This window comes from Microcebus murinus, chromosome 22, assembly GCF_040939455.1.
Source record: "Microcebus murinus isolate Inina chromosome 22, M.murinus_Inina_mat1.0, whole genome shotgun sequence".
NCBI classification, from domain to species: domain Eukaryota; kingdom Metazoa; phylum Chordata; class Mammalia; order Primates; family Cheirogaleidae; genus Microcebus; species Microcebus murinus.
In genome coordinates this window covers 5,377,305-5,404,458 of record NC_134125.1, presented here as the reverse complement: position 1 = coordinate 5,404,458, position 27,154 = coordinate 5,377,305, and the positions used below count along the sequence as shown (strand labels likewise).

The 27,154-nt window shown below is 55.9% G+C and overlaps 1 protein-coding gene across 3 annotated transcripts in view; it reads right to left on the bottom strand.

The window, feature by feature from the left end:
* Positions 1–27,154, bottom strand: part of PITPNM2 (phosphatidylinositol transfer protein membrane associated 2) — a 128,277-nt gene that overhangs the window by 73,916 nt on the left and 27,207 nt on the right. For all 3 annotated transcript variants that reach the window (XM_075996495.1, XM_075996496.1, XM_075996497.1), the window contains exon 2: positions 22,156–22,258. The gene's annotated coding sequence lies outside the window, so the exon portion shown is untranslated. The remainder of the gene's footprint in view (positions 1–22,155; positions 22,259–27,154) is intronic.

Here is a 27,154-nt window from a genome sequence, read left to right as displayed (position 1 = left end):
TTTGAAGATCCACGGCCGCTGCTGACATCACAGCTGCCTACCTGGGTCCAGTGAGAACCCCATTTCCACCTCCAGAGTGTGGGGTGAAGGGAGGATCCGCTGCCTCCACCCACACCAAACCCAGCTGATGGGAATATTTTGCTGACATATTTCTAGAACAAGCAGCAATTAGGGCAGATTTGCTCTTCCACTCCCCCTCCCCAAAACAGGAATAAATCAGTTCTACCAATTTCCCAGCTAATGATTTCCTCCATTAAATTAAAAAGAAGAAGAAGAAAATGTTTTTTTAAATGGATTACCAGCTCTGTGCTTTCAGAGACCACGTGACCTGTCGACTCCTCTTAAGGCCTGATACATCAAAGTCCCTGAATTAATTTTTAATAAAAAAAGTCACAGTCTAAGAAGCACCACTCTGCACTCCCCCCTGCCGGCCCCCAGGCACACAAGGGTCAGCTCCATGCCTGCTCTGGGAAACCAGCATCATCTGGCCAGAGATAACTCTTGACAGAGCTTGAGACCCATTTCAGGGATGGGAAGGATGAGGCCCAAGCACACATCACAGGACCCTGGGGTCCCCAGAAGTTGCAGCATACACCACACAGTACCACACATGGAGGGGGGTCCTTGATTTGGAGGTGCACCTGTCTGGAGAAATACAAACAGGTGCAGCCAGGAGCTGAGGAGTTCCGGCAGGGGTGGTGTGAGTTAGTGCCACCCATGGCCCAGACGGGGGCTCCTGGGCTGGACCTGGGCTCTTCTTCCTCTTTTGTTCTCTCAAGGCGGCTGGCACACAGGGCTGACACTTCGTCGGCTTCTAAAAAGCCCACCTCCAACAACACAAACTTTGAAAACACGATGCTGAGGGGAAGAAGCCAGACACAAAAGACCGCATATGTCATCTAATGCCATTCACCTGAAATGACGTTGCCTCAGAAGAGGCAAATCCACAGGCAGAAAGCACGACGCAACATTGGTCCCCAACCTTTTTGGCAGCAGGGACTGGTTTCGCGGAAGACAATTTTTACACGGACCAGGGGGCAGGGGGATAGGGGACGGTTTCGGGATGATGCAAGCGCATTACATGTATTGCATGGTCAAACCGCTCTGCTAACGACAACCTGTATTTGCAGCCGCTCCCCAGTGCCAGCATCACCGCCTCAGCTCCACCTGGGGTCATCAGGCACGGATTCTCATAGGGAGGGTAGAACCCAGACCCCTCGCATGCGCAGTTGACAGCAGGATTCGTGCTCCTATGAGAACCTATGCCACCCCTGCTCCGACAGGAGGCGCAGCGTGTGCAGTGATGCGAGTGACGGGGAGCGGCTGTAAACACAGAAGAGGCTTCACTCGCTCGCCCCCCCCTCACCTCCTGCTGTGCGGCCGGGCTCCTAACAGGCCACAGACTGGTACCGGCCCTCGGCCCAGGGGTTGGGGACCACAGCGACAGAGGATAACAGGGGATGAGGAGAGGGGTTGGGGAGTTGTCATTTAATGGGTACAGGGTTTCTGTTGGCGATGATGAAATCGTTCTGGAAATGGATGGGGGTGATGGTTACACATTGTCAACTTAATGCCAAAGAACTGTACACCTAAAAGCAGTTAAGATGGTCAATTTTATGTAATGTGTATTTTACCACAATAAAAAAAAAACACACACACACAAGGAAGAAAAAAAATCCACTCTCCAAAATGCTATCTGCAGATACAGGAGCCGCCAACAGCTCCGTAGTGATGGTGGCAGGACCCTCTGCCACCTGCCTCTAGCCAGGAGCTCACGGGTCCTCTACCAAGTAGGACACCAGGGACCTTGAGTGAAAGGCTCTGGTGTCAGCCAGCACCACCGAGCCAGGATTCTGTCTCCCTATGGCCTGCCAGACACCAAAGGGCAGGCAGAGGCTGAGAAGGCCCAAGGACGCCCTCCCCAGAAGGTGCCCCTGGGCCTTTGCACCTGCTGTGCCCTCTCCCTGGAATGCATTTCCCTGGATGCCATGTGAAGTGCTTCCTACATTCATTTAGGTTTTGATGGAGAGGACCTCTCAGACCACCTACAGGCAGTAAGATGCAGGGACAGTCACTGAGTCCAGGTAGGGTGGTCATGAGCAAGGACAGGAAGCCCAGGGCCCCACATGTCCAAGAGGACCCCGCACCTTCATGCTCTCCCTGGCTGGAGAGAAGCAGCTATCGGGCGGCTGTCAGAGCCTGGCTCCATCGTTCACCAGCTACAGGCCTTGGGAAGTAGTTTCGTCCCTCTAAGCCTCAGTTTTCTCTTCTACAAAATGGGCATGAAAACAGTATTTTTCTCCCAGGCTCTTTTGAGGACTACGTGAGATGATGCATACAAAATGTCTAGCACACGGCTGGGACATGGCCCACAGTCCATAAATGGGAAGGATAAATGGCTTATAAGGGACGGGCAACAGTAATCCCCCAAGGCTGGCAGGGCCATGGCCAGGGCCAGACCACAACTACGGCTCCCAGAATGTGAATTAACTGGCTTAATCCTTTTTTCCCCATTTTGCAAATGAAGAAACTGAAGCACTGAGAGGTTAGTGACTTGTCCCAGGGACACACAGCCAGGAGGGGGTGAAGCCCGGACTGGCCCCAGGCCTGAGCTAGTCACTGCTGTCCCACAGGGCATCTCAAGAGAAGTGTGGAAGCAGGAAGGAGGTGTGGAAGGAGGCTCAGAAAACAGCCTCCAGCACGTGAGGCAGATCCACAGCTTGGAGCAGGTCCCTTGGGGAAGCCCACGGAATGGCTGGACCTGCCTGGTCCTTCTCGAGGGTCTCCAAGGTCGGGCCCAAGACCTTCCTAACTAGTCCTGCTCAGCCAAGCTGCTTTGGTTACCACCCAAGGGTGCAGTTAACTCCTTCAGAACCAAGGCCAGGGCACTGAAGGGAGAGAATATCTCCACGTCCTGGCTTACGAGGCCTGCCCCAGCCCCTGAGACCCAGGGGACATCTGGAGGCTCGAACCCTCCCAAGGACTGGATACGGGGGTCCCTGCACACTGGTGGGGGTTCTGGGTATGGCTGTGTGATTTTAACTCATTCTCTAAGGCAATGCACTTCCCTCCATACAACTTCCTAAAGAATACCTACAAACCTCTTAACTAACGACCCTCTCAGGCTACCACAATACAGAATTTTTCTAACTGGTCTCCTCCTTCCTGCCTGAAGCAGCCAAGGCGAGCACGTTAAAATATCAATGCCAATCAGATTACGTCACTCCTCTACCTCAAACCCTCCAACCAATCCCTTCACACTTAGGATTAAGACCATAGTCTTTACCGTGACCTGTAAGTCCTCCAAGACTGAGCTCCGGACTCAGTCTCCGTCATTTCCCACCACTTTTCTTCACTCATTCTGTTCTGGCCACAGCAGCCTCTCTGCTTGCCTCAGATCTGCCAAGCACACCTCAACCTCAGGGCCTTTGCACTTGCTATTCCCTCCTTCCCAGAAATTATGTGACTTGCTTCCTAAGCTTATTTAGGTTTCTATAGAGAGATCCTTTCTGGCCATCTTATCTAAAACTCACCATCCCCCACTCTCTCTCTCCCTGTCTCTATTCCCTTCTCTTGCTTATTTTTCTTCCTGGCATTTAGCACCATCAAAATCTTCTACAAAATGGGGGTGTATTTTAGGAAAGATATTTTAGGAAAGAATTTCATTTGGTTCACTGATGAATCCTCCATGTTGAGAACAATACCTGGCACATGAGTGGTGCTCATGAACTGTTGACGGTTTCTAGCATCGAGGATGGTGTGGAAAGTAGTGACTGCAAGTGGGGTGTGGTTGGGGGGGGTGCTTCTGAGAACTGGTGAAAGAATAGAAAGCTCAAATATATGAGCATGAAATTAAAATGATAATTAAAGATTTTCCATGCCCCCCCCCCAATATCCCCAGGCCCAGATAGTTTTATAGGTGATGCTAACAACCTTCAAGAAGTTCAGAGGGAAAGGTCACTCTGTGTTAGAAGGAGGTTGGGGGGCGGGGGGAGGGAAAAAAATAAAAAACAGGCAAGTCTTCATGACCAAGATGCCATCTGAGTGAGCCCCAAAGTAAGATTTGGACACGAAGCCACGGCAGCAACACCGTGGACTCCCCCCGTGGACCACGTGCTATGCCTCCTTTGTGCACATGTCGACTCCTCCGGAAATGCCCGCTCTTCCTTACCTCCATGGTCTGAACCCTCTGCTCCCTTCACTGGACCCCACCCATCGTGCTGGTCCTCAGAGCACACTCAAGTGTTCCGTAAACGTGAGCTGCCATGGCACACACTTGTTTGCATGTCCTGCTAATTAATAACCAATGGTAGGAACTTTCTCTGATTCATTTTTGTAGCCCCAGTGCCTGAAACCATAGCAGGTATTTAAAAAATGATTGAGGAAATGAACGGTGCACCAAAAAAGCCCAGAAGCAGCTGCACGTTTACCTAAAGAAGCTTTCAGGTACAGCTGTCATGGGCATGCAAACCAAGGTGCCCGGGCTGCACAGTCCCAAGCCCATCCTCATACTCTCAGCCCATGAGACCAGGCAACAGGGGCTCGGGCTGAGCCAGAGGGCACTGGAGTCTGCTGCAACTTAGGGATCCCTAATACGAGCAAAGAGAAATCACCTCCCTCCCCATGAAGCCCTTCCAGGCTCTGGGTGACTCAGGCCTCTAAAACATATCATCTGTCTAGTGGTTTACTTCTCCTTTGCACAGCTCAGCTACTTAGATCCTTCTCCCTACAATCAGGGGATGGACCCTTGTGGTGAGAAAAAAAGCGAACCGAGTCCTAGAGCCTTAGGCAGTCTACGAGGCTGGGCCAAGGGAAGGGGAAGATGAACCAAGTTGGACGAAGAGAGAACAGAATGTTTCCTCCCATCTCAGACAAAAAAGGTCTGCAACATCCCTGCTTCACCCCAGCAATAACCACTCACGCAAACAAAGCCAGAAAACCCCCTGGATTCGCCACTGCTCCAAGAACAGACTGAGTCTCTCTCACTCTCATCCCTCAGTCCCCTCCCAGCCCTCAGACTCAGGCCACAGACCCACTGTTCCACGGGACAGGAATAGCAAGTGAGACGTTTTGGGTTCCTAATGTGAAAAATCACCGTTGTGTGTGAAATGGCCTTGCTGTGGACCGTCAAGACCTGCCAGTCTGAGTCAGAGCCGACGAACAAGCATCTTCTGCAGCCAGTGGAAAGACGGCGAGCTCCGACCCATGAGCAAAGGCAGCTCGCGAGAGCAGCAGGAAGGAAACTAATATTTGTGGAGCTCTGTATGAGTTACTCCTCTCTCCCCCAAAATTAGTGGTTTAAATCAACAGACACTTATTACTTCATGCTGTTTCTGTGGATCAGGAGGCCGAGTGTGGCGTGGCTGGGTGGTCATGTCTCAGTCTCTTGTGGGGTCACAGTCTGAAGGTTTGGCTGGGGCTGAAAGAGTCACTTCTGAGTCAATGTGCTCAGGTGGCTGATAAGTTAGTGCCGGCTTCTGGCAAGGGTTCTGTCTCAGCTCCTCACCGCAGTTCCGGACTCTGCACAGAGAGCTGCTTGAGCATCCTCGCAAGATGGCGGCTGTCTTCCCAGAGTGAGGGGTCCAACAGAAAGGACAGCAGAAACCGCACTGTCTTTTATGAGTGGGTCTTGGAAGTCACACTCTGTCACTTCCAACACTCTATGGAATATGCAGGTCAGCACCATCCGGTAGGGGAGGGAACAGCACAGGCACGTTTGTGACCACCAGGGACGAGAGGTTGGAGTCACCCTGGAGACTGCCTGCACGGCCACACTGCGGTGCTCCTCGCCCTTGATCTAAACCATCTCCTTTCATCCCCAAGACAGCCCTCAGAGGCAGGCATTTCATCTTCATGTTACAGACCTGCAGGCTGCGCAGAGCCGAGCCTCTCATCCGTCCGTCTTCCTCGGGGCGGAGAGAACAAGCTGGTGTGAGCCATGCAGTGAGGATGTGGCAGCAGGTGTCCAGGGGAAAGACGTTCAGAAGCAGCACAGAGTTAGGCCACTCACGTGGCCACCCCCCCACGGCTGGTGGCCTCACAGAAACAGCAAGGAGTGTTTCTCCTCTCGTGGTCCTGCCACCTGCCCCCTCCTGAGGTGCCTGACTTCGCAGCGGGGTCCCCGTCCTGCAGCCACTTCATTAGGGTGCCTCCCGCGTGAGCGCCTGAGCGATCTGTGGCCGCGGGTGCCGCCCCATGGGGTGCGCAATTTACAGCCACTCAGAGGCGGAGGACACAGGTGAGAAAAGCATCGGTCCCGCCAGCTGCCAGAGCCGCCTGGTCTCCTGACTGAGGCTTATCAATTTCCCCCACTTCGTTCTCACCACCACAGACAGGGAGAAGGAAGCGATTAAGTCCATAAATCTGACTTCTCCACGCAGGGCTGGATGGTTCTCGGTGCTGGCGATCCCTCCCGTGCACAGGCCTGGGGTGGGGGCCTGACGAGGCAGGTAGAGGAGACAGAAGTCAGCGTCACCACCCGAGGACCAAAGGCATCTCTCCCCGAGGCCAAGTGCAGAGAAGTGCTCCATGCAAAACAAGCACTAGGGCCAGCCCTGCGGATGGTTTTGAAGAGAGACAGTGACGTGTTCCTCAGGGGGACTGTGCTGACTTGCACAGGAAGGCACCTTCCTGCCACCACCCAGAGCCCGCAGGAGCCTGGCCACCCAGCCTCCGTTCCACCAGCCTGAGGTTACCACTTCTCTGGGCCTTGGCCTTTCACAGTTAGAGCCAGCTGATCCCCTTACATGCCCGGGTCCTTCCTGCACCCATGTCCTCACCTTCCGCCTGCCACACAGAACCGATCCAAGAGAGAACGAGACGGTGCACACACAGCCAGCTGCTCAGCACCAGCCGGGGAAAAAAATCGACAGCACACTGCTTCTCCATGCTTCCTAACCTCTCTCTCTGTTTTGAACCCTAAAGGATCCCTGGATGGCCCTGAGGAGACATCTCCCCGCTCCCTGTAGCACCCTACGCCTACACACATGAGGTGGGTAGGGCAGGTCCACCCCTGGTTGCAGCCTCTGGGCCTAACGACCACTGGAGGTTCAGAACCCCCTGGGCAGAAAGCTAAGAGGTACGGTTCCTTCTCAGACAAGGACTCCATTCTGCAGAAAGCACTGCCAAATGCAAACAGGATTACTAGTCCTGTTTGAAAAGATGAGACAATTAGAGCAAAATTAAACATATGTTTACTGCCCTCCCCTTGGCTCCTCAAGGCTCAGATCTCCCCAAAGAAGGGCCTCGGGCTCTGTCTGGCCTCTAGACCTGCAGCCTCCTGCAGCAGGGCCTCCTCTGGCTCTGCCCCCTGGGTCCCAGAGAGTGTAAAGAAAAGCTTCAGGGAAACCCGAAGGAAACCCTCTTTCTTGTTCAGGGCCTCCTCAATTCCAGTGGCTGCTCAGAGAAAAGATGTCACTTCCCCTCTCGACCTCCCCCTGCCCCAGGGAGCCCCCCCCCCCCAGGAAGCCACAGGTCACACTGTTTACATTCCCCACTGAACTGTCCCCTGATCCCCTCGCCAACTCCGAACTGCGTTTGAGATGTCAAATCATCCTTTAAAAAGGCATTTGTCATCGACACACGAGTGCAGGAACAAAACGTGGTCTCATCCACACAGTGCCAGGTGATTCAGCCCTAGGAGGAACGAAGTTCAGATGTGTGCTACGACACGAATGGCCTGAAAACACGACGCTGAGTGAGAGAAGCCAGACACGAGAGGCCACGCGGCGTCTGCTTCCATTTACAGGAAACGTCCGCAGCAGGCAAATCCACAGAGACAGAAAGTAGACCTGTGGTTGCCAGGCGCTGGAGGTTTGGGGAGAATTGGGGAGTGACAGCTGTGGGTTCCTTTTTGGGGTAATGAAAATGTTCTAAAATTAAACTGTGGTGACGGCCGCACAACTCCGAGGATGTACTGAAAACCACTGGCTTGTGTACTGTACATGGGTGACGTGCTGGTGTGTGAACCTGCGCGGAGTCGCCCTCTCTCCTGGGCCCCCACCCCTCCTTCCACATCCGCACTCCCACCCCGAGGCCAGCCCTGGGAGGCCAAACAAGGGGAAGACACAGGTGGGGCCCAGGGCCCAGAAGATAGGCTGTGGCCCAGGCAGAGACTGCTAAGGCCACATTTTTTATTTATTTATAATTTTTTGGTAGAGACAGAATCTGGCTGTGTTGACTCAGGCTGGTCTTGCACTCTTGGCCTCAAAACAATTCTCCCACCTCCCCAAAGTGCTGGGATTTCAGGTGCAAGCCTACGTGCCCGGCTTATTCCGCATCTTTAAACCCTCCAACCTGAGACTGAAAGTGGGAAAACACCAAAATCCAATTGGCTTTTGAGTGACCTGGGAGGGCCTGACTGGAAAAGGCCTCTCATGTCTGCAAAACAATGAAGATCAACAACACCCGGGGCAGAGATGTGCAAAACCCACTCACTGCTCCTTGTCAAGTCCCAGCTACATCCTGGTCAAGCCCTGCTTACGACCAGCAACAGGCACCCAGAACCTCACCAGCTGGGCAACTGTGGTCAGATAATGGCAAGGCCGCAGTCAGTGGTGAGGACTCTGGAGTCTCTGGACAGGTGCAGAGCCAGGAACCCCCTGGGCAGGGTGCCGCCCCCTGTACTCTTGGGATCAGCCCCTCATCTCAGGGACAAAGCCCAGGATCTGAGCCAGGAGACCACGCATGTCGCGGGACTACAAGCTTTCTCTTGTGGCGCTGCTGGCTTGGCCAACTGAGCCAGGCAACTCACTTCGGGAGTCCTTGTCTAGTGGAGCCTCATTATTAGTCCAGGGCTGGCTGCAGATTTAAGGGGCAACATGGGCTCTGGTGACAGGTCTGCCCAGTCAGGAGGCCAGTCCAGGTGCTCGGAGAGCACAGGGGAGGTTTGGGGGGGGGGAGACCCTGGCTGACCCCGGAGCTGAGCGGGGAGGCGAGCTCCTCCCCCAGGCCCACTCTAGGTGCATCCGGCTCAGGCACCAGCCACGCTGAAGACTCTTATCTCTCTGCCCCAGAGTCCTCCGGGATGTTATCCAAACAAGTCGCCTGCAACTCCGGCCATAAAGCTAGGAATTCGGGAAGCTGGTAATTGGAGAACTCTTCTCTTCCCCCACGCTCTTCCTTCCCTGAAAGGCCCCCCCAATGTGGTGGGATCCCACATTCAGCCTCGGCCTCCCAGTGGCAGCTTCCCTCTGGACAGGGCCGAGGGCAGGGAAGGGCAGGTCCCCTTTGGAAAAATGAAGGCCTTGGACCGAGCGGCCTTCAGCTCTGACCCTACGAGTGACGCACAGTTCTGAACGACCGTCGCACCTTCCTTCAAGGCAAGATCTCGGCCACACAGTGAACCCTTTCTTCACGCTATTTATCAGTCCACACCCACAGAACCGCAAACACACGAAAATATTTACATGACCAGATTAACTTCTGGGTTCCACGGTTCACTCAAGCATGTTTATCTTTCCCTGACACAACACTCTTCCTTGGCTAACTTCTTTTTCAGGGTGCTGGCATGCACAGCACAGCACTGGGGTGGGTGGCTGGTGGCGGAGCGCCCCACCCCGCTGTCCCCGAGCAGCAGGCTGATTCAGGGCGCAGAGGGAGCCCAAGGGCATGGGCCAGTCCCCGGGGGAGTCAGTTATCTCTGCTCCAGACCCAGCTACTGGCAGTGGCCAAGCTCACTGGACAGAGGCACCCTTCTGCTGACAAGGAGAGCTGAGCAAGGGAACCAACAGCCCCGTGCTGGGCCCCCTGGCAGCCCCTGCCGACGGCTGCTCATGCTGCCATCTTTAGAAGTAACCGTTTCTTGGGCACGCACCCACATGCGTACAGCTCGACTTTAAAGGTTCTCTTAAAAGAGAAAGAAAAGAAAAGAAAAGAAAAGAAAAGAAAAGAAAAGAAAGAAGACAGAAAAGACAGAAAAGAAAAAAAATCTTCCAGGTACTCAACAAAGCGAGACGTCCTGATGCTGCCACCAGCCTGCCCCCCCTCCCCCCGCCTCCGACCTGTCACCCACATGAAGTGCGATGGAGCTTCTCCGAACGCACGCACCAGAGTGTCATCACTCCTCTGAGTAGAGCCCCTCGGATTTCAAGACAGCATGTAAACCCTTAGCCAGCGCACAAGGCCCGGGACCTGGTCCTTCCCTTAGCTCAGCCCCTGCCAGACTCAGGCAGGAACCTGGTGCAGGCCGTCCCCCTGCCGGACGGCCGCCCTGGGTCCCCGCAGCCCCGCCTCCTGTGTCAGGTGAACTGGCATTCAGGTGGTCTTGCTCAAGCGTCAGCACCCCAAGGGTCCTCTGTGAACTCCTGACCTCCCACAGGGCTTGGCGCTATCTCAAGTGTCACCACAGCCTATGACTGTCCCCTTCGGTGGCCCGAGAGCTCCTTGAGAATGGAGGCTGGAACCAATTCATGTGCTCGGCGCCCACACGCTGGCCTCAGGGACAGATCAGTACAGGTGTCACCCACTCAAGGGCCAAAGTGGCCTTGAGGTTTGCACCGCATAGCCCTAAAGCACCAGGAATACGTGGGGGTGGGCACAGACCCCTCCCCCAAGGGACGGGCGCTGCTCCCACGCAACGACGGCCCACTCCCTACCTGCCGCCGCCGGCAAGCGTGGCTGGGGCGTCGTTTGTGTCCGAGATATTTATACGTGCCCTGCTTGCATGCCCCAGCTCACAGCCCTCATTAAACGAGGCCGAGGAAGGGGGACGGGCCCGTGGGAAGCCACTTCCCATGACTGGTGACCGCACAGCAACAATATTTTATTCACGGTGAGTTCCCGGGATTCTTGCCAGCTTACCGACTTCAATTCTTTTCCACGACAAGCGCCTCTTGGGCATGCGTCCTGTTCCTCGCCCGGCGCCAGCCCCAAGAATCTGCTTCTAGCAAGGAAGAGGCGGTGGGAAGACGGGGAGGGGGCGAGGAGAGACGCAGAAGGACGTGGAGAAGGAGGAAGGATGCAGAGAGGTGCGAGGAAGGGGCAGAGGGCCGGGGAAGGAGCATCTGGAACCCTTCCCCAGCCTCAAAAAAGGTCGCTAGGCGAGCCCGGGAACCAGAAGGTAAACAAAGCTGTGCTCTTGTCAAGAGGGTGGATCCGGCCAGGGCAGAAGCAGAAAAAAAAGACACCAGGAGGCGGCTTGTGAGGCCAGAGCCACCTGGCAGGACGGCGGGCCCAGCCTCAGAACCCTCCAGGCCCGGTGCCTGGCCCACCTGGCACCCCTGCAGCAAGAGTGAGGCCTAGGGACGCTAGGGGCACTGAAGGAGGCTGGACTGCGGCCACCGTTCTTAGAGCAACACACGCTCCCTGCATGAGGCTGTCCCCGGGACTTCTGCGGGGCCACCCTGCCAGCTCCCTTCTATCAGGGACTGCAGAGTACTGGAGTAAAGACTTCCAGCGCCGGCCTTTCTGTGCACAGACCAGCACCCTCCCTCCCTCTCCAGCGCAGACCCTCCCTCCCTCCTTCAACCTGGGACCCCACAGGCACAGGTGCGCTGGGGCAGGGAGTCGGGGAGGGAGCCTGTGTCTTTCTGAAGGTGCGCACGCAGGCTGGGCACGGCGGCGTGGCTGGGGAGGTGTTCTAGCAGACTTATTTATAGCGGAGCACCCCGTCCGCACGCTCTCAGCGCTGCCTGCCTGCCTGCCTGCCTGCCACTGGGCTTTTCAATCCGTTGTCTATATTTATCGCCCAAAGCCGTTGGGATAATGGCAAGGCCAGAAATAGCCTTGAAGACATTCACGTGAAGATGACGGGCAGGTCCCCAGCTCCTGGGCTGGCCTTGCCCCTGCATTTGCCGCCTGGCAGTGGGTCATGGGAACAGCTGGACGGGGCCGGGGAGGTGGCTGCAGCCAGATGGGAACAACATAATCCGTCTCTCTCCACTGGCCTCAGCCCTGTCTAGTGATGCAGGGGACACGTCCAGAACGATGCAGCGCAGCTGCCAGGCCATGGGGAGACCAAAGGTGACAGATTCCTGACGTCAGTGTGCTAATCAGAGCAGAGCAGACCGTCCGCAGAAAGAGAGAGGAGAGTCGAAGGCAGCAGGTGAGGGCTGGCAAAAAGCAGGTCGCCCCCCCTCCCCGACACCCAGGTGCAGGGAGACGCCCTCCCGCCTCACCCTTGCACATGAACAGTGGACAGCGGGTCCGTTTCCCGCTGACCTGGCCACTTCCCACCCCCAGGTAGAAAGGAGGTCGCGGAGACAAGTTGGCTGGAAGAAGGGGCGCCAGGGGCACGGGTGGGCCCTGCTCCTCCTCTAGGGCGCCAGCGTCCACCTGCGAGAGCCCAGCCGACAAATACGTCGAGGACCCCCAGGGGGAAACGAAGCGCTGAAGAGCTCTGCCCACAGGGTCGAGACAAACTTCGCTGCAAGCCCCAGCTCTGTGGCCAGTGGTGGAGTGTGAGCCAGGGGCGCGGCCTCCCCGATGCTGCTCTCTTCATCTGCGAAGCAGAGAGGCTGGCGTCTGGGCCAGGACCGAATGAAACCCTGTGCAGGGAGCTCCAGGGAGAGCTGGTCCTATGGGCCCCTCACAAACGGGGGTGCTTCCTGTCCTCTGTGGGGAGCAGTGGTCCACACCTCTGGGAGATGCTTTTAGGGGAATGGGGCTCTGGGTCCTACAGAGGCTCAGGATGGGCCAGGGCTGGTGGGAGGAGGGAAGTCACCAGAAGTGGGTCGGGACCAGGACACAGAGGTCCAGGCAGAGTGGAGGGAGTCGGGGCCACCAGCCAGAGCAGAGGCCCCATCACAGGAGGGGTGGCCTGGGATCAGACACACGTCAAATGGAGAAGCCGAAGCTCCTCCCTATTGCGAGCAAACACACAGCTGCCACAGAGACAGCCACGAGGATGGCGAGTGAGTCTCCTGAGCCCCACGGGCTCCAAGGCTCTGCTCCTGAGATCTCAGCCCCACCTCTATCCCATCAGCCTTCAACCCTGCACCTGGGACTCGGCAAGCTGGGGCTTCTCAACACTCCCCCAACGCATCCTGCACTATGAGTACTAAAGGCATTGGCTCATGGGGTCCCTCTGCCTTTCTCCCTTCTCTCCTGGTAAACTCCTCTGCACCCTTCAAAGCCCAGCTGGAATACCCCCTTCTATGAAATCTTCCCTATCAAGCAGTCAGCTGCAGCCTGCTGCTGTGCCCCCTCTATCCACACACCACATGTCTAATCTGTGTCTGTCCCCCCTGTCCCAGGGAGTGGGTTCTCTTTCCTCACTGGATCCCACTGCCTGGCACAGTTACACCTGACAGATGAGACAGTGAACTGATTCCCTCCTTCACGCTCACCCACAGCTGTCATTTTTGCCAAAAAAAAAAAAATTCTTTTTAAAGAATGAAACCTCACACCAGACTCCCTCTGGTGATGAGGGCAGAAGACAAATCTGGGTGTTCTCTGACTCGGCCTCCCTGTGCTTCTCAGCGAGCACCCGGGCGGCCAGGACCCCGCCCAAGGCACGAGCGGGCTAGTCCTCCTCGGAGAGGGGAGGGGCAGGCCTGCCTTCTGCCTGCGGGCGGGGGGCTCCCGGCCACACCACAGCATTGGGGCTTCCGAGCAGACCTCCCACGGGCTCCCGGCTGGGACGTCTCTGCTTCCAAGTGGCCCATCACGGAGCAGGAGCCGACGCGGAGGGCCGAGCCTGCTGCTGAGGGCAGAGTTTGCCTCCCCGGCTCTGCTGCTTTTCCATGATCCAAACGCTCCCCATTCAGAACACCTGGCTCCCCTCTGTGCCTGGGTTTGGACGTCTCTCCCAGCTGGAGCTGTTCCCAGTCCCGCTCCCAGCCTCTCAGACCCACAGCCCGCGCTGCCTTCAGGCAGCCCATCCAGGTGGAGAAAGATTTGCAGGTGTGCTCGGTGCTGACAGCTTGGGAGCCTTTCCTAGGGGCAGTCGGCAGAATAAAAAGCAGGGAGACAGGCAGCGCCCTGAAGCGCTGGCTCTGCATCCTCTGACAGCATCACCGACAGAGCACCCAGGCGCGCCCGGCACCCACGGCCTGGGGAAACCACAGTCCCCGCTCACTGGCATGCACAGCCTCCCCAGGGATTCCGCAGACACTCGTTTATTTAACCTTCACGACCACATGCAGTAAGGACTAATACTGTCCCCGTTTCACAGATGAGGAAATTGAGGCACACTGAGGGGACCTGCCCAAGGTATCCTGGGCAGTTTGGTTCTGGAGCCTGCATTAACCACCACGCCATGCAATCCTACGCACGGATCGTTATAAAACAACGTGCCATGTAAAATGGTGCTTTGGGAACACAGTCTGGCAGGTCCTCGAAATGCTGAACACAGAGTTACCATGTGACCCAGCAATTCCGCTCTCAGGTATGTGCACTCGAGAAATGAAACACGCGTCCACATAAAAACTCATCAGCAAATGTTCAGAGCATCATTATTCACAGTAGCCTAAAGGTGGAAATATCTACCCGCGGATGAATGGACAGACAAAACGTGGCCCGTCCACAGAACCGAATACAATTCAGCCACAGAGGAGTGAAGCCCTGACACTTGCTCCGACGGGGTGAACTCTGAATGTGGACGCCGAGGACAAGAACCCAGAAACAAAAGGCCATATGCTGTGTGACTCCAGTTATTAGAAATGTCCGGAATGGACATTAACTGTTCTTCTTCTGTATAAGAGAAGACAAGGGCCGGGGCAGACTAAGTCTAAGACTAAGTCCCACCCTCCTGTGCACTGCGCTTCTGTAACCCCAAGGTCCCCGGTTCCGGAAGCCTTTCCTGACTTTCTAGATGGAAAGCCGTTCGCCCCACACGCCCTAAGCCCCACAGGCACCCAACACCGACGTCTATCAGAGAGCTCTGCTGGCTGGTACCAGCCACCTTCCCCAGGCAGCCACAAGCCTGGGCAGCCACGGCCAATTCCTATTTGTTTTAGGAAAGGAACATTGTTTACTGAGCACCTACTAAGTCTCTGACACCAGGCCAGGCACTCGAACTGGTTTCTCATTTGTTGTTTTTCCTCTGGCCAAAGCCTTTTCAAAGCCATCTTTGGGAGATGCTTTAATGGCTCGAGAACATGCAGCGGGACGTAGCAGGGGCCAGTCTGTGACACAGAAGAAGGTCCCTCCTGCCGAGATGCTGCCCCCCACCCTCGTCTCCCTCTCAGCGACGTGTCCTGCTTCTTGGTTCCATGAATAAACTGACCCACAGTAAAGCATCAGGGAGTGAATGTGACATATTTCCCAAGAGCATTTATCATCTGAATGAAAACTAGACAGAGGCCAATGCTTGGCTGGAAGGAATAAGGGACTGACAGTGAAATCTCAGGCACTGGAGGGAGAATGTTCTCTGGGGAGAAAGGAGGCACAAGTCTCCTTCCCAAGTCCCTCAAAGCACAACCCTTACTTATTTTTACCTCCAGCATGTAGTGGAGTTCAGGCACACAGAAGGTGCTTAGTACATGCTAGTCAAATGACTGCCCTAGCTGAGGCCACTCCTCCCGTCTGGGAACCTGCCCCCTAGAAAGCTCTGGTGCATGCTCCTCGGGGACAAGCCGGCAAACTCCCTTTTCTCAGGGACACTGGAGCCCAGGGGGGAGGTGCAAATCCTAAACCCACCACCACCGGGGGCACAGCCGAGACACAGCACCCAACTCGGCTGTCCCAGAGCACGGTCCGACCCGAGAACCGCCGTGGGCATGCAAGAAGTCCCTCTGCAATGCCCAGAGCAGGAAGGGGAGGCTGGGCTGGGTTCCCCGAGGGCAGGGAGCTTGTCTTTAGTTTCCTCACTGGCCCCCGCCACCTCCTCCAGCCCCAGAGGAAGACGCCAACTGGGCTCTGCAAGGACAACAGGCTCACCCAACAGGGAGCCCGGCCCTGCTGCTCCACCTCTGGGCGCCACATCCTTAGCGTGTCCTGCCACCACCGTGATCACCATGGCACTCGCCCGAGCAAAGGGCGGTGGCGAATGGTTTCTGGAGGCAGCTGCACATCAGTCGATGGGGGCAATTTCCAAGTTGTCATTCCTCGACAACGTGTTTGCTGTGATGGGGACAGACAGAGTTAAAAGGCTGAAAGAAAAATCAAACTGGACATCCCCCCGGCGTTGGCCTATAGATTAGACTTCTCCCGAGACAGCAGAAGCAAGATCTTTCCCTGCCCTCCCCGCCAGGCAGCCCTCACGCTGAGGAGTCTGAAGATGACACCTGCTTCTTCCCGTGCCCCGCTGGGAACGCCATGGGAGCCCTTAAAGCCTGTCATTGGAGCAGCCTTGCAAACTAAAAAAAAAGTTACCAGCTCACATTCTCCTTCAGGAAGAAGTGCAGGGGAAGTCACTGAGATGACTAAATCACAGTGAGTGTGGTCGATCTAAGTGCACGGCTGCGTACTCAGGGCTTAAGGGAAAGCTGCCCCCGATGTCCTGACCCCATGACCTTCCTTTTCCCTTTTATTATGAGACTAAATCGTGGATTGAAACAGACCCCCGTGGTATACACAAGGCCTCTGGCTGTGTTCACTGGGGCTTCTGGTGGCTGCAGAGGTTGTTATAGTGCCATCCTTAGAGCGAATCATCCTGGCCTTGGCCAGGTCCTGGCACAGGTCTCAAGCGTGAGCCTGTGTCCTACAACCACAGGGGCTTCTGTGGTCTACTTGTCCGTCTTCCCTAAACTGTCAGCTTCTGGACAGCAGGAACTGCTTACTTGTCTGGAGCCTGGCGTATAATAGCAGCTCAGCATAAGCTGATCAAATAACGTGCAGGAGCCTCAGCTCTGACCTGCTCAGACATCAAGGCTGCAGCCCAACTTGGTCGAAATGCTGGCCCAGAGACAGCTGCTAAAGGCCCAGAGCGCCAAGAATCCTCAGCTTGAAAAGCCTCATGCTCCTGCCCGCCACCCTGGCTCCAGCTGGCACTGCCAGGACCCCATGGCTCGGCTGCAGGAGCCTGGGGCCAGCCCTCCTTCCCTCAGCCCTCAACCTTCTGCAAGTTCCCTCCCTGGAAGCCTCTCTCGGTTCTACAGCAAGAACACGGGACTTGCATTCCAGAAGCTCAGATCCTGGCTCTGCCGCTAACCAGCTCTCCGTGTGACTTTGGACAAGTGACTTCCTTTGTGAGGCTTCAGCTTCCCTGTGGTTACATGAAAAGGTTGGACTAGATGGTTTCTTGGGTCCCTCCAAGTCCACAAGAACCTTCTTTTAAGCAAGGGTCACCCAATGCCCCAGCAATTCCTTTAAGTTCTGCCCTAACGTACCTGTGGCCAAACACCCTCAGCACCCCCTCTACTCCCGCCTCTCCCCATGGCCTCCTCCTGTCACTGCACCTGGACTGCTCTCAACACAGTAGCCAGAAACCATCCCTTCAGAGCACAAGTCACATCCTGGCCCTCCACTGCTTACATTTCAGTAGCTGCACGTCACTCAGACTCAGGGTCAAGACCCTGACACTGCCTGCACAGTCCTGCTCCATCGGGGCCCTCATTTGCTCGGCCCCCTCCCTGCTTCTGTGCCTCACACTCGCTCACTCCATTTCTTGAAGGCCTCAGGGCCTTTGCACAAGCTGCCTCCTCTGCCTGGATGTTCCTCCCTGATATAACTTCTTGGCTCGCTCCCTCGCCTTCTTCCAGCCTCTGCTCTCGTGACCCCATGTTGGGAGGCCTTCTCTTCCCCTGCTTCATGTGGCTTTTCTCAGCGCCTGACACACTCCCATGTTTTACTGCCTGTCTATAGAGCATCTACCCCCGTTAGACTATAAGCCCCAGGAGAGCCAGAATTTCTTTTTTTTTTTTTTTTTTTTTTTTTTTTGAGACAGAGTCTCTCACTTTGTTGCCCAGGCTAGAGTGAGTGCCGTGGCGTCAGCCTAGCTCACAGCAACCTCAAACTCCTGGGCTCAAGCGATCCTCCTGCCTCAGCCTCCCGAGTAGCTGAGACTACAGGCATGCGCCACCATGCCCGGCTAATTTTATATATATATATCAGTTGGCCAATTAATTTCTTTCTATTTATAGTAGAGACGGGGTCTCGCTCTTGCTCAGGCTGGTTTTGAACTCCTGACCTTGAGCAATCCGCCCGCCTCGGCCTCCCAAGAGCTAGGATTACAGGTGTGAGCCACAGCGCCCGGCCCAGAATTTCTTAATGTTTTATCACATCTTCATACTCAGCCTCTAGAATAGGTCCTCCCTACACACGTGTCGAGGGAGTAAGTTTTGATGCACTGTAGGGTCGATCGTGCTGCTACAATGGAGAGTCTCAAGCTACGCCTCTCTCCTACTTGAACCGCATCAGCTCAGGAATCCCTCTGAGAATTCCAAGCTCTGGACACTGTCTTCGGGAAGAAAAGTGATTGTTCTAGGCAGGAAGTGTGTGAAGGAACAAAGCAAGGAAATGACACAGGGGACACGGGGCCAGGAAGCTGCTGCTGCTGCACCTGGGTGCGGGAGGCTCGGTGTGAGCAGATGCCCCCAGGTGCCTCCCTGCAGGAAAGATGAGGTCATCACACGCCTCCTCTGCCGCACTGGACACCCACACCGTAGGAGGGAACGAACAGGAAATGCACTGGAGCAGGGGCCCTTTATCAGAGCCATGGGGAGGCGGAAATGGGAGGAGGAGGGAGAAGGAAGGTGGCCAGAGAAGTGTCCAGTGCTGAGAACCTGCAGGCAGAGCTGCAGAGCAGGCCCCAGCCCTGAGTGCCAGGCTGAGCCGGTGGCAGTGCTGCCTCTAATCCCTCCTGGCCTTGCCCGTCCCGGAGGGTGTGAGCTGAGCACACTCGTGCCCACCCCTGCGAAAGCGTGGTGCGCCTGAGAGAACCTCTAGTGAACGACAGCAGTGCCCAGAGACACAGCCAGAGAAATGCGGCTTCCACCACCTGGCTGAAAATAAAGTACCTTTTGAGGAAGACGAGCTCTCCATAAGCACGCAGGGCAAACGAGGGAGAATGAGAAGAGTTGACCCCTGTGGGCACATGCCTAGGGGTGGGGGAGCTGAGGGTGTGTAAGGAAGGGGAGAGCCCCGAGTAGTGCTGGGTGTGTGCGAGATGCAGACAGGAGAAGTCAGCAGGGGGACAGGGCTACCTGGTCATGCCACAGGTCATTGGACCTGCCCTGCTCTCTGCCAAGCACCGTGGGGACAGCAAAGGGGCTCGGGACAAGCTCCCTGCCCCTGGGGACCTCAGGGGCATCTTTAAGCCACAGCATGAGCTTGTTCAGTCCCCTCCTTCCATGCGCCTCCCTGCTCTGGGCTGCAGCCTCCTAACTCGTGACTTAGCACAGACCTAAACCCCACAGAACTTTCCCAGCACGGCCCGGGGGCAGAGGGTTACGCCCTGCAGGGGAAGGAGGGATGCCCCGTTGCCACCTGAGTCTGGGCGGCAAACAAGGGGCCAAGGGAAGGCAGGGGGAGGGGCGCAGCGGGGGCAGCTGGGGAAGTGGGGACGCGCCCTGGAAAGTCGGTTGCTGCTGTGGTCGGAGGCCCTGCCCAAGTCATCAGCCGTCTTCCTCCTCAGGAGACAGTGACCTTGCGGACGCATGTCACAGAGACAAAGGCAGGAAGCGCCCCTCCCTATGTGAGTCCTTCGGGGAGTCCAGAAGGAAGCCCCCACCCCGGCCCAGGACCCTCCCGGCCCAGGGACACTGAGGTTGATGGCAAAGCCATTATAGACGCTCTGCTCACCCGATCAGAGGGGCGAACATCCCCGACTCTGGGGGGCTGAGGGCACATGCTCTCCCTGGCTGGGAGCCCCTCTCTGAGGCAGGCCCTCTCTGCAAATGATGGGCAGGCTGTGCTGGGACACACAGTCCCGGCACCCCCCACCTTCTGGGAGGAAAGGCTCCAGCTCCTTTGGATCAAGGAGCTTTTCTAAAAATAAACCCTGGTCCTTGAGCCCTTTCCTTCCTCGGCCCCCTGTGGAGAAGAGGACAGAAAGAGAGTTCAGGTTTTCAGCCGCCCTGGAAGGGCTGCCCCTCTCCACCGACTCTCGATTTGCGCTACCCAGGGCTCGGTGGTCTCAGAGGCGTGCAGAGGACCACCCTGACCGCCCGCACTGGGGGCCTGCCATTTTCCAGGTCTGGGGTGGGTTTTAGGGAAAAGCAGGTGAGTGGGGAAGGCCTTAGGCAGGTGGTACTAGCTCTCTGGTCCTGGACCTGGGGGTAAGGAATAGGGGTCCAAAGACAAGTCTCCCAGGCAGATGGCAGACACAGACACCTACCCAGATATCTCAGGGCAAATGGTGCCAAGAATTCTAGGAGAGGTCCAGGCAGCGTGCAGTATGCTGTGACAACTCAGGGAGAGAAAGAAAAGGCCGGTGTGGATCTGGAGCTTGCAAGGAGCTTTAGAGAAAGGAGGTGTTTGAAATGGGCCTGGGAGGGGCAACGGAAACCCGACAGGTGTAGGTGGGGAGAGGGAACCCCAGGACGCTGGAACAGCACACGCAAAGTGCAGAGTGTGCCAGACACAAACTGGACGCGGGCGGGGGACTCCCTGTCTGTTTTGTTCACAGCTGCGTCCCTGGCACCTGGAAGAGTCCCTGGCACATACTAAGTAGTCAGCAAGTATGTGCTCGATGAACCAGTGAAGTGGAGTGACGCCTGAGGACATCTGGGGTCTAAGAGGGGACTTTGGGGAGAGGTGGGCTGCAAGGCCATCGCCACTGCAAACCCACCGAACTCTGGAATGCAGTTGTTAAGAAGAACCTCCTTCCTGTACAAAATGAAACAGGAAGCCAAGGCCGCGCTGGGGCAGGGTCCCTCAGTGCAATGACAGGCAGTATTAGAGCTCAGGCCACGAGGGGCAGAGAGCTCTCCCCGGGCCCTGGCTTGAGTAGGCAGCTGAGTTACTGGAAATAGGACGACGACAGAGTGCTGACCCCGCAGAACCCAATGACCCCTGTGAAGCTGCGAGTCAAGGCTAAGCGTCACCCACCCTCCCCCACACCCACTCCCGGCAGCCAGGACACTTTGCAAAGTGAATTAAAACAAAACAAAAAATACAACATAGCACTCTCTTCTTAGCACTTGGAGGCCTTTTCACAGCAACTGAAAAGAATGAGTGAATGAGCAATTCCAGAAGAAAACAGCCCACAGCAGCAGCCTGGAGCTACAGAGCACTGCGGAGCCAGAGGCAGCTGAGAGGCCATGGTGCCCCGTCTTCCCAGTGAGGGCCGGGAAGCCCGGAGAAGGGAGGGGACTTACCTGGGGCCAGATGGCAAGGAAGGCCTAAGCCTGGGCCAGACCAGGAGCCCCTTGAGTGATGGGCCGAATTTGGAAAAACCTGCCACGTGCTTCAAGTCCAGACTCGGAGTCCAATCCCAGTCCCACCACTGGCTAGCTGTGTGACCTTGAGCCCAATATCTGCCATCTCTGAGCCTCAGCCTCCTCGTGTAAATGGGATCCTAATGGGCGCTGCACAGGGGTGCGGGGACTCAGCAGAGATGGTGCGTCTCCCAGCCCTCACACGGCAGGGGCCGTGCTAGTTTCCCTCGACGGAACATCCGCCCTCCGTGCGCCCAAAGTTCAAACTCGCCAATGAGTATCCAGGGAGACGGCTTCATCCGGGTTTAGGAAAGGAAAAGGAACAAGCGCTTCACAGGCCTTGGCCGGAAAAGAAGGGCCCAGGGCCAGGGCTTGTGCCTGAGACTCAGGAACATGATGGCGTGTGTGAAGACACGTGCATGCTGTTTCCAGGCCACGGACCGTGGCTTGTGGGCAACCGTGCGAGGCAGCAGCCCAGCCTCTGCCCATTGCCAAGGCTGGAGAGTAGCTGGAGCCCAGGTGTCCCCAGCCAGGACTCGGAGGAAGCCGCTGTCCCCAAAGGCAACACTCCTGCCTGTCCTCTTCCGTGTACCCGCAGGGCCAGGTGGGGCCTCGGGAGCAAAGAGGAAGAGAGCCACCCAGGGTGTTCTATGAATGAGAGAACCACAGCTGTGGGGGCCTCACGGGCTGGCCTGGGAAGTGCTTTATCGTATTTGGAATCTAAAGCTACCGGAGTCAGAACATCAGTCTTTCCTATTTAGTGAAGAGAAGTCAATATTTGCAGAAGCATAATCAATAAACACAAGCTACCTCATGTTAATCAGATAAATTCAGGCTTCTAAGGGAAGAAGGAAACGGCAGCAAAGCCTCTGCACCCCCGAACTCCAAAGCCAGGTGTTCTGCAGGGCCCCCGCCCTGGGAGGCGCATGCCACTGCACAGGCACACGGGCCTTACCTGTGCGTCTGAGGTGGCTCCAGCGATGTCCCTGCCACGGGATGGGGATGGACCCCTAGGCTCGCAGAAGGGTGTCAGGGGCCAGGACACATGTGCCAGCATCCTGCAGAGGGAAGCGGAACGGGAGAGGAGGTGAGACTCCCGCATTCTCTGATCACACCAACCCGACTGGAAGACGGGCAGAGCCAGGCCTCCCCCTGAGCCATGCCAGAGACCAGCCATCCCGATGGACCCAGAGGGCTGGACAGGGGACGTCCGACTGAAGGTGTCTCCCCTTGACTAAGGGACCCAGGCCAGGGTGCACTCAGGGAGCAAGTTTCTAAAGACTGATGCTCCCTGACATTCCCGGCACCCCCTCTGCTCTGGAAAACTGCTCAGGGAGCCAGAACGGAGACCTCCAGGACATACTGGAAGCCCATCTGGAGCTCTCATCTCAAACTTGAGGTTTTTCACCCATGAACCCTGCTGGGATTAGAGGACTTCAGATTGGAGCGGGGAGGCTGGAAAACCAGACAGAACAGGAAGAAGAGCGGGAAACAGTCAGCCCAGGACGCTAAGAGCGTGGTCACTGTGTGGGGTGGTAAGATGACTTCTAGCCTTCCCAGCAAACCCTTCCAGCTGGGCAGAATGTGATCTGATGCTCACCTTTGCCAAGTACCCAGAGGCAAGAGAAGAGCGCTCAAAACAAAAGGAAAAAGGTGGACAAACAGATTTCCAGGGAGTCCCGGGTCCAACAGGCCATGGAGAAGATAGTCTCCAGATACCACGGAAGCTGCCACCCAACCCAGGACTCCTGCGGGGACCTGAGACAAGCCCACAGCCCATACTGCAGCTCAACACACATCCTGGTTTGTCTGACACACCCATGAGCCTCCTGTGCCCAGAGAGCAGGTGGCAGTCCCGGAGGACCCCAGTGACCCAGTCAAGAGGCAGCTCCCCTGCAGGCCGTGGAGAACAGGACTGTCCCAGGAACCAGCACCCCTGCTTCAAGGGCTGAGGCCAGGCACAGGGGGCTCCTCAGACAGCCGCCCCTGCTCGGGAGGGCCAGTGGCCTCGACAGAGATGAAAGCCAAACCAGAGGGGACTGGAACGGTGGCTAGAGAGGCCCAGCAGTTGGGGGTGTGGCTGCAGGGAGTGGGGCTCTTCACATGCCTGCCCTGTCCTGCAGTGTGCGGTGTCCTGCATGCCACCCACCCCCCGGGGCAGCTGTGGCCAGGGGTGCGGAAGCCCCCGAGGGACTGAGGCCCTTGTCTCCACGGGCACACATGCACACCTCCGTACACACTCGACCCCCCGGAGAACAAAGTACCCCAAGCTCCCCACGCCCCGCAGCCTCTCCTCACACGCCACCCCCTGCCGCAGCGGGCCAGGCCTCTGCGTGATTTTTGTTCCTTGGCTTCCATTGCAACACCTTCCAATGACCCTGAGGTCTCCCCATTTTGGAGGCAAAGAAACTCACTGAGAGGGCTGAGGGCTCGCCATGGTAACGTGCCAGTCAGTGGCCAGCCCGTGTGGCAGGCCGGCCGCTCCGGCCCACCACGCCGCCTCTCCGTGGGCGCGAAGGGCAGCGGTGACTCATGCCCGGCAGAATTAGATCCGCAGGGGCTGTGAGAAAAAGGCACTCTTGGAACGCAAAGAGGGGCACTGCAGGGAATTGTGTTTCCAACAAAAAGTATTTCAATGAAGTGCAAGCAGTGAAGGCAGGTTAAGGGGCAAGCCCAGCACTTGGGGAAGTAGCTGCTTAGGGAACAGACCGCCAGGGGCAGGGGCTCCAATATCTTCTTGGAAAGAAATAAAAATACGCTGCCAGTTAGCTCAGGTTTCCTCCAGTGACCCTGACATAAATGGCAAGAAGCGAATCGGTCCACTCCCCCAAGGGGAAACGGAAAATCACAGCAGCACACGGTTCCCTGCTGAGATGTGCGGCGTGCACGTTCCGCACACGTGTAGTCTCAGTCCTGGGAGGGGGACAGGGGGACCCGAAACCCAATAATGCACTGTGTGGGGCTGTTTCCCAGGAGCAAAGGGACATTTCATTCTTGTAAGTTTTAAATCTAAATCTTTAAGATGCCTCTCGAACGATTTGGAAAATTTCAGGGAGGGGGAAAAAAAAAATGAAAGAAAAACAAAGCCAAAACAACCTTGAGAGATGAGAACAACAGAAGTCAGAACTGCTTTCCTAAAAATGGTTGAGCTCCCGGACTCTGTTTCGGTCCGTGGAAGTGAATTAGTAAGTGAATCTGTTTCTCTATATGCTTCCTATTAATAGAATATCAGTCTCTCCTCATCCCCACCAAATAAATGTCAAACAAACACTTAGAGAATACTGGTTGGATGGGGTGCCAGATACTAGCCTGCCCAGACGGCCGCATGGCTCAGGCTGGCCCGGTGGAAAGTGTGAGTTCCAAATGAGTGGGTAGTGCTGCTGAAGCGAGACGCTGCGGCTCCACCCGCCGTCGACATGGCGACCGCAAGGCAGGTGGCTGAGGGATGGATGGGGGAGAGGCCCATACATATGGGAGGTGGGGCAAAAGCAACCTGGCCCGTGTTGACCACGGCGCGGGGGACCTTTGACTCTATCTGGAGGCACGGTTCCTGATCGTTCCAGGTTGAGACAGAATTCACATGCCATAAAACCCACCCTTTTAAAGTAGATGGTGCAATGGTTATCGTCTGTTTGCAAGGTTGTACAGCCATCACCACTATCTAATTCCAGAACATTTTCGTCACCCCAAAAACAAAAGTTGTGCCCATGGGCAGTCTCTTCCCATGCTTCCCTCCCCCAGCCCCTGGCAACCGCTAATCTGCTCTCAGTCTCTGTGGATGTGCCTATTCTAGCTATTTCGTATAAATGGATACAATATGTATCCTCTTGTGCCTGGCTTCTTTCACTTAGCATAATGTTTTCGAGGTTCATCCATGTGGCAGCATGTGTCAGTACTTCATTTCTTTTTATGACCCAATAATATTCCGTTGTATAAACAGGCCACGCTCTGTTTATCCACTCGTCCATGGGTGGACGTCTGGGCTGCCTCCACCGTTTGGCTACTGTGAATAATGCTGCCATGAACGTTCGTGTACAAGCTTTCATGGGGACATACATTTTCCATTCTTTTGGGTGTACACTTAGGAATTCATAATTTTTAATCAAATAGTGTCACTTAATTTAAAGCATGTAATACATCTGCGTTTTGAATACTCTCTAAACTCAGAAGATAGAACGGGCACAGGGTGAGAGAGAGATTCTTGTCCCTGTTTCCTGACACCCAGTTCCTCTGCCCAGAGGCAAATACCAGTTTGTGGTTAATCCTCCCAGAGGCATCCTATACATGTACTCCTGCATGTGAGGAACTTGGCAACTAGATCTGCCAGAATCAGCCTAGTAATGCAGAAGAAAGAGCACGGGGCATTGTCCCCAAGTGCCATCTCTGCCTGAGTGTTATCCGTGTGCCTGGGGAAACCACTTAGCCCAGAAGAGGCCGCAGAACCAGGTGGCTGAGAGCAGGCCAGGAGGTAGGTGGGCTCTGAAACCTGGCTCCGCCACTCCCCAGCTGTGACTGCTAACGTCTCTGGGACTCAGTTTCTTTGACAAAGAGCGTGGACTCTGGACCCACCTCACAGAACTGCAATGAAGAGTTGGTGAGCTAATGAAAGCAAGTGCTTAGTGCCACGCCTAGTGCACACTAAGTGCTCAGTGTTTGCTGCTGCTGTAATTCCTATGCATAGGCTCCTTCACCCCACTGAGCTGGTCTTCAGTTTGGGGGGGGGATGCAGGGGGCACTCCCAGGCACAGTTATGGTGCAGGGCGTGCGACCCCTACATGGGGGCTCAGAGAAGGTCACGGTGGCTGGGGTGCGTCTCGGGGTTCTGTCCCCCTTCCATAGCCCTGTGCCCTCCCTCTCCACCTCTCCACCCACCACTGGGCACAGGTCTGGAGGAAGAGCCTGCACCCCCTGGGCAGAACGGCTGGGTTCCTTATTTCTTGACCCTGTTCCCCCGCCCCCTCCAGCTGCTGCTCGCCATGCTCTCAACAAACACTTCACTCTGGAGCTTCCTTTCCCTTCCCGAAGCTCAGACTGTTGGAGGCAGCAGGGAAACCCTCAGAGACCTTGGGAGTGGAAAGCCCTCCGGTGAGGACGGAAGCATTAGCGGGCCATTAGAAAGCTGTTAGGAGCTATTTTTCTCCCAGCTGGTAAATGGCAAAGGCAGAGCCTGAAGAACAAATCCTGGACCTGGGAAAGCAGAGCAGGGAAAAGAAACTGAACAATGCTCCTTGAGCGTGCAGAAGTTCATGGGGGGAAAAATCCACCACACACACACACACACACACACACACACACACACACACACACGCATAACAAAGAGGAGAAATTCTTAGCCTGCAGCAGTTGGTAGCATTATGTAAAATCCCAAGCCCACAAAAATATCATTTGGATGATAAAAAGTTAAATTTAGCTAAGTACAGAGTGACTAATACTATGAGGGAGAGGCAGCACCCCCAGTTGCCTGGAGCCGATACAGCTGGCTTTTAGAAACTTTTGACAAGTAACCAGGGCCCTGTGCAGCACAGAATAACAGATTATGTAATAAGAGGTGCAGCCATCAGCGACACAAAACACAGAGCAAGGACTGTGGCCTTCTCCAAGGGAGGGAACAGCTGGGGTGCGGCTTGAGTGGCTCCCGCAGGACCCTGAGTAGGGAAGCCCCGGCCCTGGGTATTCTAGAGGTACCATGGGCAGAGCCAGGCCTCGGATGGGTTTTCGTGAGCAACTCTGCGAAGACCTTTTCCCAGAGTGGTTGCAGAGGACTGTTACCTTGGTGGCCTCCAATGAGCCATGTCCTTGTGGAATCCCTCTGCATCTGGCCCGGCCCTGTGGTTTGTTTTACCCAGCTGAATGGGGTGGAAGTAACGTTGTGCCAGCTTTGTACCTGAGCAGGTACGGGCCTGCCTAGGAACTGAAAGCAGGACTGCAGACAGATACGTTCCACCCATGTTCAC